The following is a 14,867-nucleotide window of genomic DNA, read 5'->3' on the forward strand; positions in this document are numbered from 1 at the left end:
CCCTCGGTCCCCTTACACGGCAGATGAGAAACAGGTCAGAAGGGATGCATGGCACTCCCAAGTGTACAAGCACATGGCAAAAAAGAAACTGCGGTAGAATCTTGGTTTCCTGAATGTGGGAAATCCCACAGATAGGACTGGAGCTGTCTAAGCCTGTTTGTGAATCTGCTCTGTGCTCACCCCTATCAGGGACATCCATATATAAATCAGCATTGGCCATTGTGAGGAAGTGCTACAAAGAACTTTATAAAATTATTAAATCAGATCCCTGAGGACCTCCACTTGATATCATCTTTAGTCCCATTAATGCCCTTAAAAACAATTTGCTTGGGATGACACTGGTGGCGGAGGCAATGGCCAGCAACCCGCTGTAAGCGAGGCATGGAAGACATATGCTTGTGAGAAAAAGGTGTCTATGAAACTATGGATGGTACAAGAACTTCACTTGACATTGAAGAGTACTCCAATACTGAGGTACAGAAAAACCAAGTACTAACTCTGGAAGAATGGCAAGACAAGTGGGTGAACGGCAACACTGCTTTTCATCAGGAACAAGGACCTCAGCTATTAAAGAAACATTTAGATACTTTTCTTAAAGGAGAGAGTGGACTGAGGGTATTTTTTCCTCTTTGCAGAAAAATGGTTGAGATGAAATGGTTTGCAGACCGGGGACGCAGCGTAGTTGGTGTGGAAATAAGTGAACTTTGGATACGAGAATTTTTTACAGAGCAGAATCTATCTTACTCAGAAGAACCAATCACCGAAATTCCTGGAACCAAAGTATTTAAGAGTTCTTCGGGGAACATTTCATCATACTGTTGCAGTATTTTTGATCTTCCCAGGACAAATATTGGCACATTTGACATGATTTGGGATAGAGGAGCATTAGTTGCCATTAATCCAGGTGATCGCAAATGCTATGCGGATATAATGTTATCCCTCCTGGGAAAGAAGTTTCAATATCTCCTGTGTGTCTTTCTTACGATCCAACTAAACATCCAGGTCCACCATTTTATGTTCCACATGCTGAAATTGAAAGGTTGTTTGGTAAAATATGCAATATACATTGTCTTGAGAAGGTTGATGCTTTTGAAGAATGACATAAAAATTGGGGAATTGACTATCTTTCTGAAAAGTTATATCTACTTACAGAAAAGTAAATGAGACATAGATAAAATAAAATCACATTGACATGTTTTTGAGGAATTGAAAATTATGCTAAAGCCTGAAAATGTAATGGAGAAATTTTTAAAATTGTTTATAAATCACATGATAGATCTATACTAAAAATGGCTTTTTAGTAAAGCTGTTTACTTTTTCTAAAAAAGTTTTAGGAGAAAAAGATGTAACTAAACTTTTCAAGTAGCTCCTTTGGAGAGGAGATTATGATGTGAAAGATTATGCCTGTATGTCTTACAGATTGCAAGATATTTTATCAATCAGTGTGTGTTACCTGTACAATTAAAAAAATATTTTAAAATGCAATGCATATTAAACATAATACACACAGAAAAACTGGCATTTATTTTATTTTATTTTTTTGAGATGGAGTTTCGTTCTCGTTGCCCAACCTGGAGTGCAATGGCACAATCTCAGCTCACTGCAACCTCTGCCTCCCAGGTTCAAGTGATTCTCCTGCCTCAGCCTCCCAAGTAGCTGAGATTACAGGTGTGCGCCACCATGCCCAGCTAATTTTTTGTATTTTTAGTAGAGACAGGGTTTCACCATGTTGGTCAGGCTGGTCTCGAACTCCAGACCTCAGGTGATCTACCCACCTCAGCCTCCCAAAGTGCTGGGATTACAGGCGTGAGCCACTGTGCCTGGCCTGACATTCTTTATAAAATTTAGAATTGTTGAAAAAAATATAACACTTCAGTAGGGTTCAAGGTGGTCCCAAAAGTTATATAAAAGATTAGTTTTTACTATAAACCCTTGTCTTTTACTCAGATCCTAGCATCCCTTTTCACATGGTTTCTCCATATATGTAACAGAATCAAGAAACAAATTTTAATTAAACAATCTGTAACAGAATCAAGAAACAAATAAATTTTAATTAAACAATCTATATGGAACAAACATTCCCAAATTCTAAGAATAAATTTTTCTTTAAGTTTAAAACAAACAAACAAAAAAACAAAAAAAAAACACAATTTGCTTTTCTGATTTTGTTTAGATTACTGTTTTCCAAGTTATTGCAAGTGGATGAAGTATACTGGTTAACAGAACTTACTTTTTCTAAGTCAGATGAGCCTTAAATTGTGACTTTCTTTTAAGAAGATAGTTCACAATAGACTTCTAGATCATGTACTTTGAAGATTGTGACAGGGAATCCCAGTGTTGAGGGCCATATTACAGGCTGAGAGTCAGAGACTCATAGGATCTCAGGGATGGACTTCCCCAACTAACACCCTGCACAGTTCTTGGGCCTTAATCAATAACTGGTGAATGCATGCAAACAGAAACAGGTAGATGGATGGATTGACAGATCGATGAAGAGATGGATGAACAGATGGCTGAGTTTCCTCAACTTCCACCCTCCAAGTATCAAAATGGGATATTTTACTCTTGAAGGCAATGAGATTAGTATCTTGTGAGTTAGCCTGGACTAGTTCAGTCAGCTGTAACTGTTAGAAAGTTCTTCCTTACATTAAGCCTAAGTCTGCCAGTGGCTTATAATGTCTGAGGTCCCAGTTTTGTTTTGAGACACAATGCAGAATAAATATTTATCTCACTCCCACATGATAGTCCTTTAGTTATTTAAAAACAGTTGCCAGATAGACTTATATTTTCTATTTTGCTTCAACCATTCATCTAATTGCTTATCTACCTTATGAGATTATTTCAAGTATTAAGTTAGATGTCTATTCAATGCCTGGCATATAGTAAGCAGTCAGTAAATAGTAGATATTATCACTGTTATAAAGCCTTTTATTCCAAACTCCCCTAATATTATATTTTAAAATGTCCTGTCTCCAAGAGATTTTGCATGAGACTTTTTAAAAATGAAATAAGCCAGCCTGAGCTAAATAGGAGCATACAGACCACAACTGGGGACAAAAAACATGTGTCAAGTGCTGGGAGCTTACTCATTTGGATCAGAACAGGATTACCCAAAGGGAAGAAAGAAAAGGACCCATAAAATCAGCATTCGCTACAGTATCTTGGGCAAGGCATAGCTATGAGCAGCAAGTTTTAATAAGCTTGCATAATAAACTTTGGAGCCCTTTAGGAAGTCCATTCCAGATGGGAAGCTCAATCACAATGACCTTGATGGTATTCTGGTCCCAGACATGTCTCTGGACATGCTCTTGTTTGTATCATGTACACACAATGCCCCCTTGCAAAAAGACCCAACCAGACCAGAATACGAAACTTCCTATGTGGCCCAACCATTTCCTGTGGCAGAAATCACTAGCTATTCACCCAAATCCCCTTCCCTGTCTTCTTTTTAGGCACATGGCTGATTACATTTCCCAGTCTTTGTAATTAGGTATGGCCATATGGAATTTTTATCTGATGAAATGCGAGAGGATGTTGATGTATTCCACTTGTAGATTTTTAAGATAAAAGATATGCTTCCTCTCCAACATGCCTTCTGTCCTCTGATACCAGTTGGTATAGTTTATAACCCAAGGTCAAGGGTTTCATAGACTCTCAAGAGGGAAAGAAGCTGGATACATGAGTCACTATGTAGAAAAGAGCTGCCCAGTGGTCAGTAAATCAAAATTGCACTGTTACTTAAGCAAAAATAAACTTCCGTTGTGCTTGACATTTTGAAGTAGGTTCAAAAATCTAAAATATGTGGCACTGGCTTAGGAGTCTGGTGATGAGCAGCAGAGAAAGACACTGGAGGCAGGAAAGAAGGAGATCCATGTCAAGCAGTTGCAAAATCTATGATAGACCTGTCACATTCTCTAACATGGAAGCCAACAAAGTACTTACAGAATGTCCAGCTGTAAGGAAAGAATCTGAACAAGAGCCAGAAAGATGGGTTTCATATATATAATAAGAGATATGAGCTCTGGCATTCAAGAGTAGTAATGAAAGGGAAGAGAACATGCCCAGAAGTTAGAGAGTTTACCTCATTCGAAAAGTAAATTGCTCCTGAGCCAGAACAAGCAGGAGATGAGGCTTCTGCCATCCTGCTCCAGCCTGTTGTTTGAGATGTCCTCAGTGTAGCCTCCACCAACTTGCAAAAGAGAGGCGTGAACCCAGTTCTGAGAACTATGTCCAGCATAGAAGTTTGGATGTGATTCTGAGCATGGGAGGTTGACAAGAAGTAAACAGGCCAGAAATTTTTGAGAGAATTATACAGTTAGAAAGGCCACTGACTGTATGAATCCTAAAATGACTCCAGGTCTCTACACTTGCATGAGCAGAAAAAAAAAAAAAACTATGAAAGTTGGACAGCACCCAAAGGATGCACACACCACCATGCCCACGGCAGAGGGGGTGTGAAGGATAATGAATGCAGAGGAGCATCTTACAAAGTAAAGTCAGGGGCCATGGAGGTCAATGGACAAAGGGCTCTTCCCTTGGAGAAAAATCAAGGTCTAGTCAGGGAAATTCCTTCAGGACAGGGGCAGGGGCTCTTGTCCAGGCCAGCTGAGCAGGATTCATCATTGCCAGAGACCCAGGACTGCCATGTTCTGCCAATTCTCCTTGCCACTCATAGAAGTCACTATTCTGCTTGCCTTGTCCTGCTCATCTCTATACACTGCCAGTGTGTGTGAAAGTGGGGAGAAGAGGTGACTTGTTATCAGCCCCAACATAATCATATCCAGACATGTGGCAAGGACTGTCCATCACCCAAAGGTGCTGGCCTTGGGTCTAGATTCAGTAACTAGAGGGGACTTTGGGTTATCTCTCCAGGAGAAGGGGAGGGGCTTATATGCAGGACGAGGAATGCTGGAGGATAATCGGTGGCCACAGGAGTAGGCAGATACCCCAGCCTGGCCTTCCCTGGCTAATACATGGTCACTCTACTTTGAAACTGCATGCATTTGCAAATCTTCCTGGGCAAAGATATAAAACTCCCCATGTGGTCTGACCAGAGTCCTGAACTTGCAATTTCTACTATTATGGGAGCTCGGTGAAACTGAAGATGCTCACAAGCTTCCCTTCTTCTACTTAGAGGTGACTTCTTCCAGCCATGGAAATGACAAAACTACTCCCCCAATTACTTCCATGTCCCACCCTAAGTACCTGGGACACAGACATGTACAGATCAGAAACCTCCTGGATCCCTCAACCTGCATGGTCCCTCCCTCCTTTGCCAGAACTTACTGCCGGGGCCACTCTTTTAGTACCTGTTATATGCTCTGCCTCACATACTTGTTTTTATTTCTTAATAATAAAATTTGTGAGTAAATTCCATGAACAAGAACAGTTTCTTACATGTATCCTCCACGGAACTGCCCAATCATAAATAATCAATAAATGTCTGTTTATTAACTGGGTGGCCAATTTACATAGTAAGTAAATATTAATTCCTTTTATTTTGTAAACACTTCTTGAGCATTTGTGATGTGCCAGGCACTGGGGTAAGAGCCCTCTTTGCCACCAAGCCACTCATGCTCTTGTGGGGAAAATAGACACATAAAGAAGCAGTAGGTCAAAGACAAGTTGAGACAGAGACAAGCGTGGGACACTGTGGTGTCATGGGGAAGGGTACCTGGCCTGGGCCTGGGGGCGTTGGAATTGAAAGCTTCTTGGAGGCAGGAGGACAACAATGATTCGAACCCAAGCCCCCTCTCGTATCCAATTGTCTTTTCAATGGGAACTCAAATTTTAAAAGAGATAATCCTTATTACCTGCCTAATTTATTTTTTAAAAGTGGAGATGTATAACCTGGATGAGCTGAGCTGCAGGGCAGGCTGGGTCCCTAGCAATTGGCATGGGCTTTATCAGAGTGGCACTACAGTTTGGGGGTGTTGTCACACCCTTCTGACAGCTGATTCCATTTCTGTTACAACCGGCCCAAGTGTCTCAGGGCTGGTTGGGAAAGTGTCTGAGTGTTTATCACAGGGGCTGTGGTTGGCAGAAGCCTTCAGAGTAACACAGCGACTAAGAACACACCCTTCAATGTCGGGCTCTATAAAACTTACTGCCTATGTGACTTAAACTTAACTGCTCTATGCTCAGTTTCTTCACCTTTAAAATAAGGATGACAACAGTGTGGGGAAAGATCAAATGAGATAATTTGAAGCTTTCTGTGTCTGGCTTCCTTCACTCGGCAAATACTTTTGAGACATATCCATGTTGTTGCATGTATAAGTCATTCATTCCTTTTTATTGCTGAGTAGTATTCCAGTGTATGAATATATCAAAAATTATTTATTTTCTTACCTATTGATGGACACTTGGGTTATTTCCTGTTTGAAGCTATTATCAGTAAAGCTACTACAAACACATACAGGCATTTGTGTGGACATGCTTTTTTTATTTTCCTTTTCTGTCATATGGCAAATGTATACTTAATTAAATAAGAAACTGTCAAAGTGTTTTCCAAACAGCCTGGCCCATTCTGCATTCCAATCAGTAATGTATGAGTGATTCGGTAGCTGCACATCCTCATCAATACTTGGTATAATTTAGCCATTCTAGTGTGTTTGTAGTGGATCTTGTTATGGTTTTAATTTGCATTTCTTTTTCTTTTCTTTTCTTTTTTTTTTTTTTTTTTTTGAGACAGTCTCACTCTGTCACCCAGGCTAGAGTGCAATGGCACAATCTCGGCTCACCACAACCTCCGCCTCCTGGGTTCAAGCGACTCTCCTGCCTTAGCCTCCCAAGTAGCTGGGACTACAGGCATGCGCCACCATGCCCGACTAATTTTTGTATTTTTAGTAGAGACAGGGTTTCACTATGTTGGCCAGGCTGGTCTCCAACTCCTGACCTCATGACCCGCCTGCCTCAGCCTCCCAAAGTGCTGGGATTACAGGCATGAGCCACTGCATCCAATTTCTAAGCAACTTTTGACTCTTTTAGAAAAATTACATCCACCTTAAACGATTAAAAATATATGAAGATATTTGAGGGCTTATGCCAAGATTGTGATGGAAATTCCCAAAGACGATTCTAGTTATGCTCAGCAAAGTCCACATAGTGAAAACCCACAGACAGCCTTCCAACAAGCTACTTTGAAGGACTTTGTTGTCTCTCCTGAAGAGACAACATTCATCTGAGCATGGTGTTTTGAACTAATTGTTTTTAAAACTCAATCCTGTTACCTCATAGCAGACTCTTTGGCAATAGAAAATGGTAATTAATAGAGTCTGGGGTCAGTTTGCCTTGGTTCATAGCACTTACTAATTCTTCAACCTCAGTTTCCTCGTCTATTCAGATTAAATGAGTTACTATACATGAAGGACTCAGAAAATACCTGGCACATACTAAGTACTCAACACAAGTTTTCATCATATTTCTTCAGCAACTTTTTTGCTCTTTGTCATTAACACTTTTTGTCCCATTATACTCTTAACAATTCTGAACTCCTCAGTTTATTCTGGTTCTAGAGCTTAATGAAATTTGAGCAAGAATCCTGTAGTTATTCAATCCACTGGATTAGGTACTCCAAGCTTATAGCATGGAGAAATGTGTAAACCTTTCACTGCATAGATAGGGTATGAAATACATTTGGAAATGGGGAGGTCAAGCCAAGATGGCCGAATAGGAACAGCTCTGGTCTACAGCTCCCAGCGTAAGCGACGCAGAAGAAGGGTGATTTCTGCACTTCCATCTGAGGTACTGGGTTCATCTCACTAGGGAGTGCCAGACAGTGGGTGCAGGACAGTGGGTGCAGCGCACCGTGCACAAGCCGAAGCAGGGCGAGGCATTGCCTCACTCGGGATGCCCAAGGGGTCAGGGAGTTCCCTTACCTAGTCAAAGAAAGGGGTGACAGACGGCCCCTGGAAAATCGGGTCACTCCCACCCTAATACTGCGGTGTTCTGATGGGCTTAAAAAAACAGCGCACCAGGATCCCACACCTGGCTCGGAGGGTCCTACGTCCACGGAGTCTTGCTGATTGCTAGCACAGCAGTCTGAGATCAAACTGCAAGGCCGCAGCGAAGCTAGGGGAGGGGCGCCCGCCATTGCCCAGGCTTGCTTAGGTAAACAAAGCAGCCAGGAAGCTCGAACTGGGTGGAGCCCACCACAGCTCAAGGAGGCCTGCCTGCCTCTGTAGGCTCCACCTCTGGGGGCAAGGCACAGACAAACAAAAAGACAGCAGTAACCTCTGCAGACTTAAATGTCCCTGTCTGACAGCTTTGAAGAGAGCAGTGGTTCTCCCAGCACGCAGCTGGAGATCTGAGAACGGGCAGACTGCCTCCTCAAGTGGGTCCCTGACCCCTGACCCCTGAACAGCCTAACTGGGAGGCACCCCCCAGTAGGGGCAGACTGACACGTCACACAGCCGGGTACTCCTCTTAGACAAAACTTCCAGAGGAATGATCAGACAGCAGCATTCGCGGTTCACAAAAATCTGCTCTTCTGCAGCCACTGCTGCTGATACCCAGGCAAACAGGGTCTGGAGTGGACCTCTAGCAAACTCCAACAGACCTGCAACTGAGGGTCCTGTCTGTTAGAAGGAAAACTAACAAACAGAAAGGACATCCACACCAAAAACCCATCTGTACATCACCATCATCAAAGACCAAAAGTAGATAAAACCACAAAGATGGGGAAAAAACAGAGCAGAAAAACTGGAAACTCTAAAAAGCAGAGCGCCTCTCCTCCTCCAAAGGAACGCAGTTCCTCACCAGCAATGGAACAAAGCTGGACGGAGAATGACTTTGACGAGTTGAGAGAAGAAGCCTTCAGACGATCAAACTACTCCAAGCTACAGGAGGAAATTCAAACCAAAGGCAAAGAAGTTAAAAACTTTGAAAAAAAATTTAGATGAATGTATAACTAGAATAACCAATACAGAGAAGTGCTTAAAGGAGATGATGGAGCTGAAAGCCAAGGCTTGAGAACTACATGAAGAATGCAGAAGCCTCAGGAGCCGATGCGATCAACTGGAAGAAAGGGTATCAGTGATGGAAGATGAAATGAATGAAGTGAAGCGAGAAGGGAAGTTTAGACAAAAAAGAATAAAAAGAAACAAACAAAGCCTCCAAGAAATATGGGACTATGTGAAAAGACCAAATCTACGTCTGATTGGTGTACCTGAAAGTGATGGGGAGAATGGAACAAAGTTGGAAAACACTCTGCAGGATATTATCCAGGAGAACTTCCCCAATGTAGCAAGGCAGGCCAACATTCAGATTCAGGAAATACAGAGAATGCCACAAAGATACTCCTTGAGAAGAACAACTCCAAGACACATAATTGTCAGATTCACCAAAGTTGAAATGAGGAAAAAATGTTAAGGGCAGCCAGAGAGAAAGGTCGGGTTACCCACAAAGGGAAGCCCATCAGACTAACAGCTGATCTCTCGGCAGAAACTCTACAAGCCAGAAGAGAGTGGGGGCCAATATTCAACATTCTTAAAGAAAAGAATTTTCAACCCAGAATTTCATATCCAGCCAAATTAAGCTTCATAAATGAAGGAGAAATAAAATACTTTACAGACAAGCAAATGCTGAGAGATTTTGTCACCACCAGGCCTGCCCTAAAAGAGCTCCTGAAGGAAGCACTAAACATGGAAAGGAACAACTGGTACCAGCCACTGCAAAATCATGCCAAAGTGTAAAGACCATCGAGGCTGGGAAGAAACTGCATCAACTAATGAGCAAAATAACCAGCTAACATCATAATCACAGGATCAAATTCACACATAACAATATTAACTTTAAATGTAAATGGACTAAATGCTCCAATAAAAAGACACAGACTGGCAAATTGGATAAAGAGTCAAGACCCATCAGTGTGCTGTATTCAGGAAACCCATCTCACGTGCAGAGACACACATAGGCTCAAAATAAAAGGATGGAGGAAGATCTACCAAGAAAATGGAAAACAAAAAAAGGCAGGGGTTGCAATCCTAGTCCCTGATAAAACAGACTTTAAACCAACAAAAATCAAAAGAGACAAAGGAGGCCATTACATAATGGTAAAGGGATCAATTCAACAAGAAGAGCTAACTATCCTAAATATATATGCACCCAATACAGGAGCACCCAGATTCATAAAGCAAGTCCTGAGTGACCTACAAAGAGACTTAGACTCCCACACAATAATAATGGGAGACTTTAACACCCCACTGTCAACATTAGACAGATCAGTGAAACAGAAAGTTAACACGGATACCCAGGAATTGAATTCAGCTCTGCACCAAGCGGACCTAATAGACATCTAGAGAACTCTCCACTCCAAATCAATAGAATATACATTTTTTTCAGCACCACACCACACCTATTCCAAAATTGGCCACATAGTTGGAAGTAAAGCTCTCCTCAGCAAATGTAAAAGAACAGAAATTATAACAAACTGTCTCTCAGACCACAGTGCAATCAAACTAGAACTCAGGATTAAGAAACTCACTCAAAATCGCTCAACTACGTGGAAACTGAACAACCTGCTCCTGAATGACTACTGGGTACATAACGAAATGAAGGCAAAAATAAAGATGTTCTTTGAAACCAACGAGAACAAAGACACAACATACCAGAATCTCTGGGACACATTCAAAGCAGTGTGTAGAGGGAAATTTATAGCACTAAATGCCCACAAGAGAAAGCAGGAAAGATCCAAAACTGACACCCTAACATCACAATTAGAAGAACTAGAAAAGTGAGAGCAAACACATTCAAAAGCTAGCAGAAGGCAAGAAATAACTAAAATCAGAGCAGAACTGAAGGAAATAGAGACACAAAAAAGCCTTCAAAAAATTAATGAATCCAGGAGCTGGTTTTTTGAAAGGATTAACAAAATTGATAGACCGCTAGCAAGACTAATAAAGAAAAAAAGAGAGAATTAAACAGATGCAATAAAAAATTATAAAGGGGATATCACCACTGATCCCACAGAAATACAAATTACCATCAGAGAATACTACAAACACGTCTACGCAAATAAACTAGAAAATCTAGATGAAATGGATAAATTCCTCGACACATACACCCTCCCAAGACTAAACCAGGAAGAAGTTGAATCTCTGAATAGACCAATAATGGGCTCTGAAATTGTGGCAATAATCAATAGCTTACCAACCAAAAAGAGTCCAGGACCAGATGGATTCACAGCCGAATTCTACCAGAGGTACAAGGAGGAACTGGTACCATTCCCTCTGAAACTATTCCAATCAATAGAAAAAGAGGGAATCCTCCCTAACTCATTTTATGAGGCCAGCATCATCCTGATACCAAAGCCGGGCAGAGACACAACCAAAAAAGAGAATTTTAGACCAATATCCTTGATAAACATTGATGCAAAAATCCTCAATAAAATACTGGCAAACCAAATCCAGCAGCACATCAAAAAGCTTATCCACCATGATCAAGTGGGCTTCATCCCTGGGATGCAAGGCTGGTTTAATATACGCAAATCAATAAATGTAATCCAGCATATAAACAGAACCAAAGACAAAAACCACATGACTATCTCAATAGATGCAGAAAAGGCCTTTGACAAAATTCAACAACACTTCATACTAAAAACTCTCAATAAATTAGGTATTGATGGGACATATCTCAAAATAATAAGAGCTATCTATAACAAACCCACAGTCAATATCATACTGAATGGGCAAAAACTGGAAGCATTCTCTTTGAAAACTGGCACAAGACAGGGATGCCCTCTCTCACCATTCCTATTCAACATAGTGTTGGAAGTTCTGGACAGGGCAATTAGGCAGGAGAAGGAAATAAAGGGTATTCAAGCAGGAAAAGAGGAAGTCAAATTGTCCCTGTTTGCAGATGACATGATTGTATATCTAGAAAACCCCATTGTCTCAGCCCAAAATCTCCTTAAGCTGATAAGCAACTTCAGCAAAGTCTCAGGATACAAAATCAATGTACAAAAATCACAAGCATTCTTATATACCAATAACAGACAAACAGAGAGCCAAATCATGAGTGAACTCCCATTCACAATTGCTTCAAAGAGAAAAAATACCTAGGAATCCAACTTACAAGGGACGTGAAGGACCTCTTCAAGGAGAACTACAAACCACTGCTCAATGAAATAAAAGAGGTACAAACAAAGGGAAGAACATTCCATGCTCATGGGTAGGAAGAATCAATATCATGAAAATGGCCATACTGCCCAAGGTAATTTATAGATTCATTGCCATCGCCATGAAGCTACCAATGACTTTCTTCACAGAATTGGAAAAAACTACTTTAAAGTTCATATGGAAACAAAAAAGAGCCTGCATCGCCAAGTCAATCCTAAGCCAAAAGAACAAAGCTGGAGGCATCACGCTACCTGACTTCAAACTATACTACAAGGCTACAGTAACCAAAACAGCATGATACTGGTACCAAAACAGAGATATAGATCAATGGAACAGAACAGAGCCCCCAGAAATAATGCCGCATATCTACAAATATCTGACCTTTGACAAACCTGAGAAAAACAAGCAATGGGGAAAGGATTCCCTATTTAATAAATGGTGCTGGGAAAACTGGCTAGCCATATGGAGAAAGCTGAAACTGGATCCCTTCCTTACACCTTTTACAAAAATCAATTCAAGATGGATTAAAGACTTAAATGTTAGACCTAAAACCATAAAAACCCTAGAAGAAAACCTAGGCATTACCATTCAGGACATAGGCATGGGCAAGGACTTCATGTCTAAAACACCAAAAGCAATGGCAACAAAAGCCAAAATTGATGAATGGGATCTAATTAAACTAAAGAGCTTCTGCACAGCAAAAGAAACTACCATCAGAATGAACAGGCAACCTACAAAATGGGAGAAAATTTTTGCAACCTACTCATCTGACAAAGGGCTAGTATCCAGAATCTACAATGAACTCAAACAAATTTACAAGAAAAAAACAAACAACCCCATCAAAAAGTGGGTGAAAGACATGAACAGACACTTCTCAAAAGAAGACATTTATGCAGCCAAAAAACACATGAAAAAATGCTCACCATCACTGGCCATCAGAGAAATGCAAATCAAAACCACAATGAGATACCATCTCACACCAGTTAGAATGGCAATCATTAAAAAGTCAGGAAACAACAGGTGCTGGAGAGGATGTGGAGAAATAGGAACACTTTTACACTGTTGGTGGGACTGTAAACTAGTTCAACCATTGTGGAAGTCAGTGTGGCGATTCCTCAGGGATCTAGAACTAGAAATACCATTTGACCCAGCCATCCCATTACTGGGTATATACCCAAAGGACTATAAATCATGCTGCTATAAAGACACATGCACACGTATGTTTATTGCAGCACTATTCACAATAGCAAAGACTTGGAACCAACCCAAATGTCCAACAATGCTAGACTGGATTAAGAAAATGTGGCACATATACACCATGGAAAACTATGCAGCCATAAAAAATGATGAGTTCATGTCCTTTGTAGGGACATGGATGAAATTGGAAATCATCATTCTCAGTAAACTATTGCAAGAACAAAAAACCAAACACCGCATATTCTCACTCATAGGTGGGAATTGAACAATGAGAACACATGGACACAGGAAGGGGAACATCACACTCTGGGGCCTGTTGTGGGGTGGGGGGAAGGGGGAGGGATAGCATTAGGAGATATACCTAATGCTAAATGACGAGTTAATGGGTGCAGCACACCAGTATGGCACATGTATACATATGTAACTAACCTGCACATTGTGCACATGTACCCTAAAACTTAAATAATAATAAAATAAAATAAAATAAATACATTTGGAAAGAGAGGAAGGGCTGTTGCTTACTGTTTCCAAGGACTTGAAAACCAAAAAAGGGATTAACATTAATTACATGGAGTATTTTCAATGTGTATTATTTATCTTCCAATCAGGACACTTTTGGGATTGGAAGATATAAACCAAGACTGTCCCAGATAAACCAGAATGCATAGTCTCCCTAAAAATGTTTCAGGCAATGTACTTGTGCCATGGCTTAGATGTTTGTCCCCTCCAAACCTCTTGTTGAAATTTGATCCCAATGTTAGAGGTGGGGCCTAATGGGAAGTGTTTGGGTCATGGGGGGTAGATCCCTCATGAATAGATTAGCACTCTCCCTGAGGGTAAGTGAGTTCTCGCTCTATTAGTTCCCACAAGAGCTGGTTGTGAAAAAGATCTGGCACCTCCCCTGTCTTGCTTCTTCTCTCACTATGTGATCTCTGCATTTGCCATCTCCATGAGTAGAAGGTAAAAGGGAGATGGGAGATGGCAGGTGCACTCATGGTGGAAGGCGAAGGGGAGATGCAGGTACACTCATGGTGGAAGGTGAAGGGGAGATGCCAGGTGCACTCATGGTGGAAGGTGAAGGGGAGATGCAGATGCACTCATGGTGGAAGGTGAAGGGGAGATGACATGTGCACTCATGGTGGAGGGTGAAGGGGAGTTGACATGTGTACTCATGGTGGAAGGTAAGGGGAGATGCAGGTGCACTCATGGTGGAAGGTGAAGGGGAGATGCAGGTGCACACTCATGGTGGAGGGTGAAGGGAAGGTGGTTGGTGCATTCATGGTGGAAGGTGAAGGGAAGTTGCAGGTGTATTCATGGTGGAAGGTGAAGGGGAGATGCAGGTGTACTCATGGTGGAGGGTGAAGGGGAGATGCAGGTGCACTCATGGTGGAAGGCGAAGGGGAGATGGCATGTACAGCCTGAGGCTTTCATCAGACACAGATGCCCAATCTTGAACTTTTCAGCCATCAGAATCATAAGCCAAATAAATTTGTTTTCTTTTTAAATACTCAGCCTTGGGTACTCCTTTATAGCAACACAAACAGACTAAGGCAG

The 14,867-nt window shown here is 41.4% G+C and overlaps 1 pseudogene; it reads left to right on the forward strand.

Moving 5' to 3' along the window:
* The first annotated feature begins 349 nt into the window (after positions 1 to 349).
* On the forward strand, positions 350 to 2,836 carry LOC100980363 (thiopurine S-methyltransferase-like; annotated as a pseudogene).
* The last annotated feature ends 12,031 nt before the right edge of the window (positions 2,837 to 14,867 follow it).

The sequence above is a fragment of the Pan paniscus genome, chromosome 17 (genome assembly GCF_029289425.2).
Source record: "Pan paniscus chromosome 17, NHGRI_mPanPan1-v2.0_pri, whole genome shotgun sequence".
Classification (NCBI taxonomy): Eukaryota; Metazoa; Chordata; class Mammalia; order Primates; family Hominidae; genus Pan; species Pan paniscus.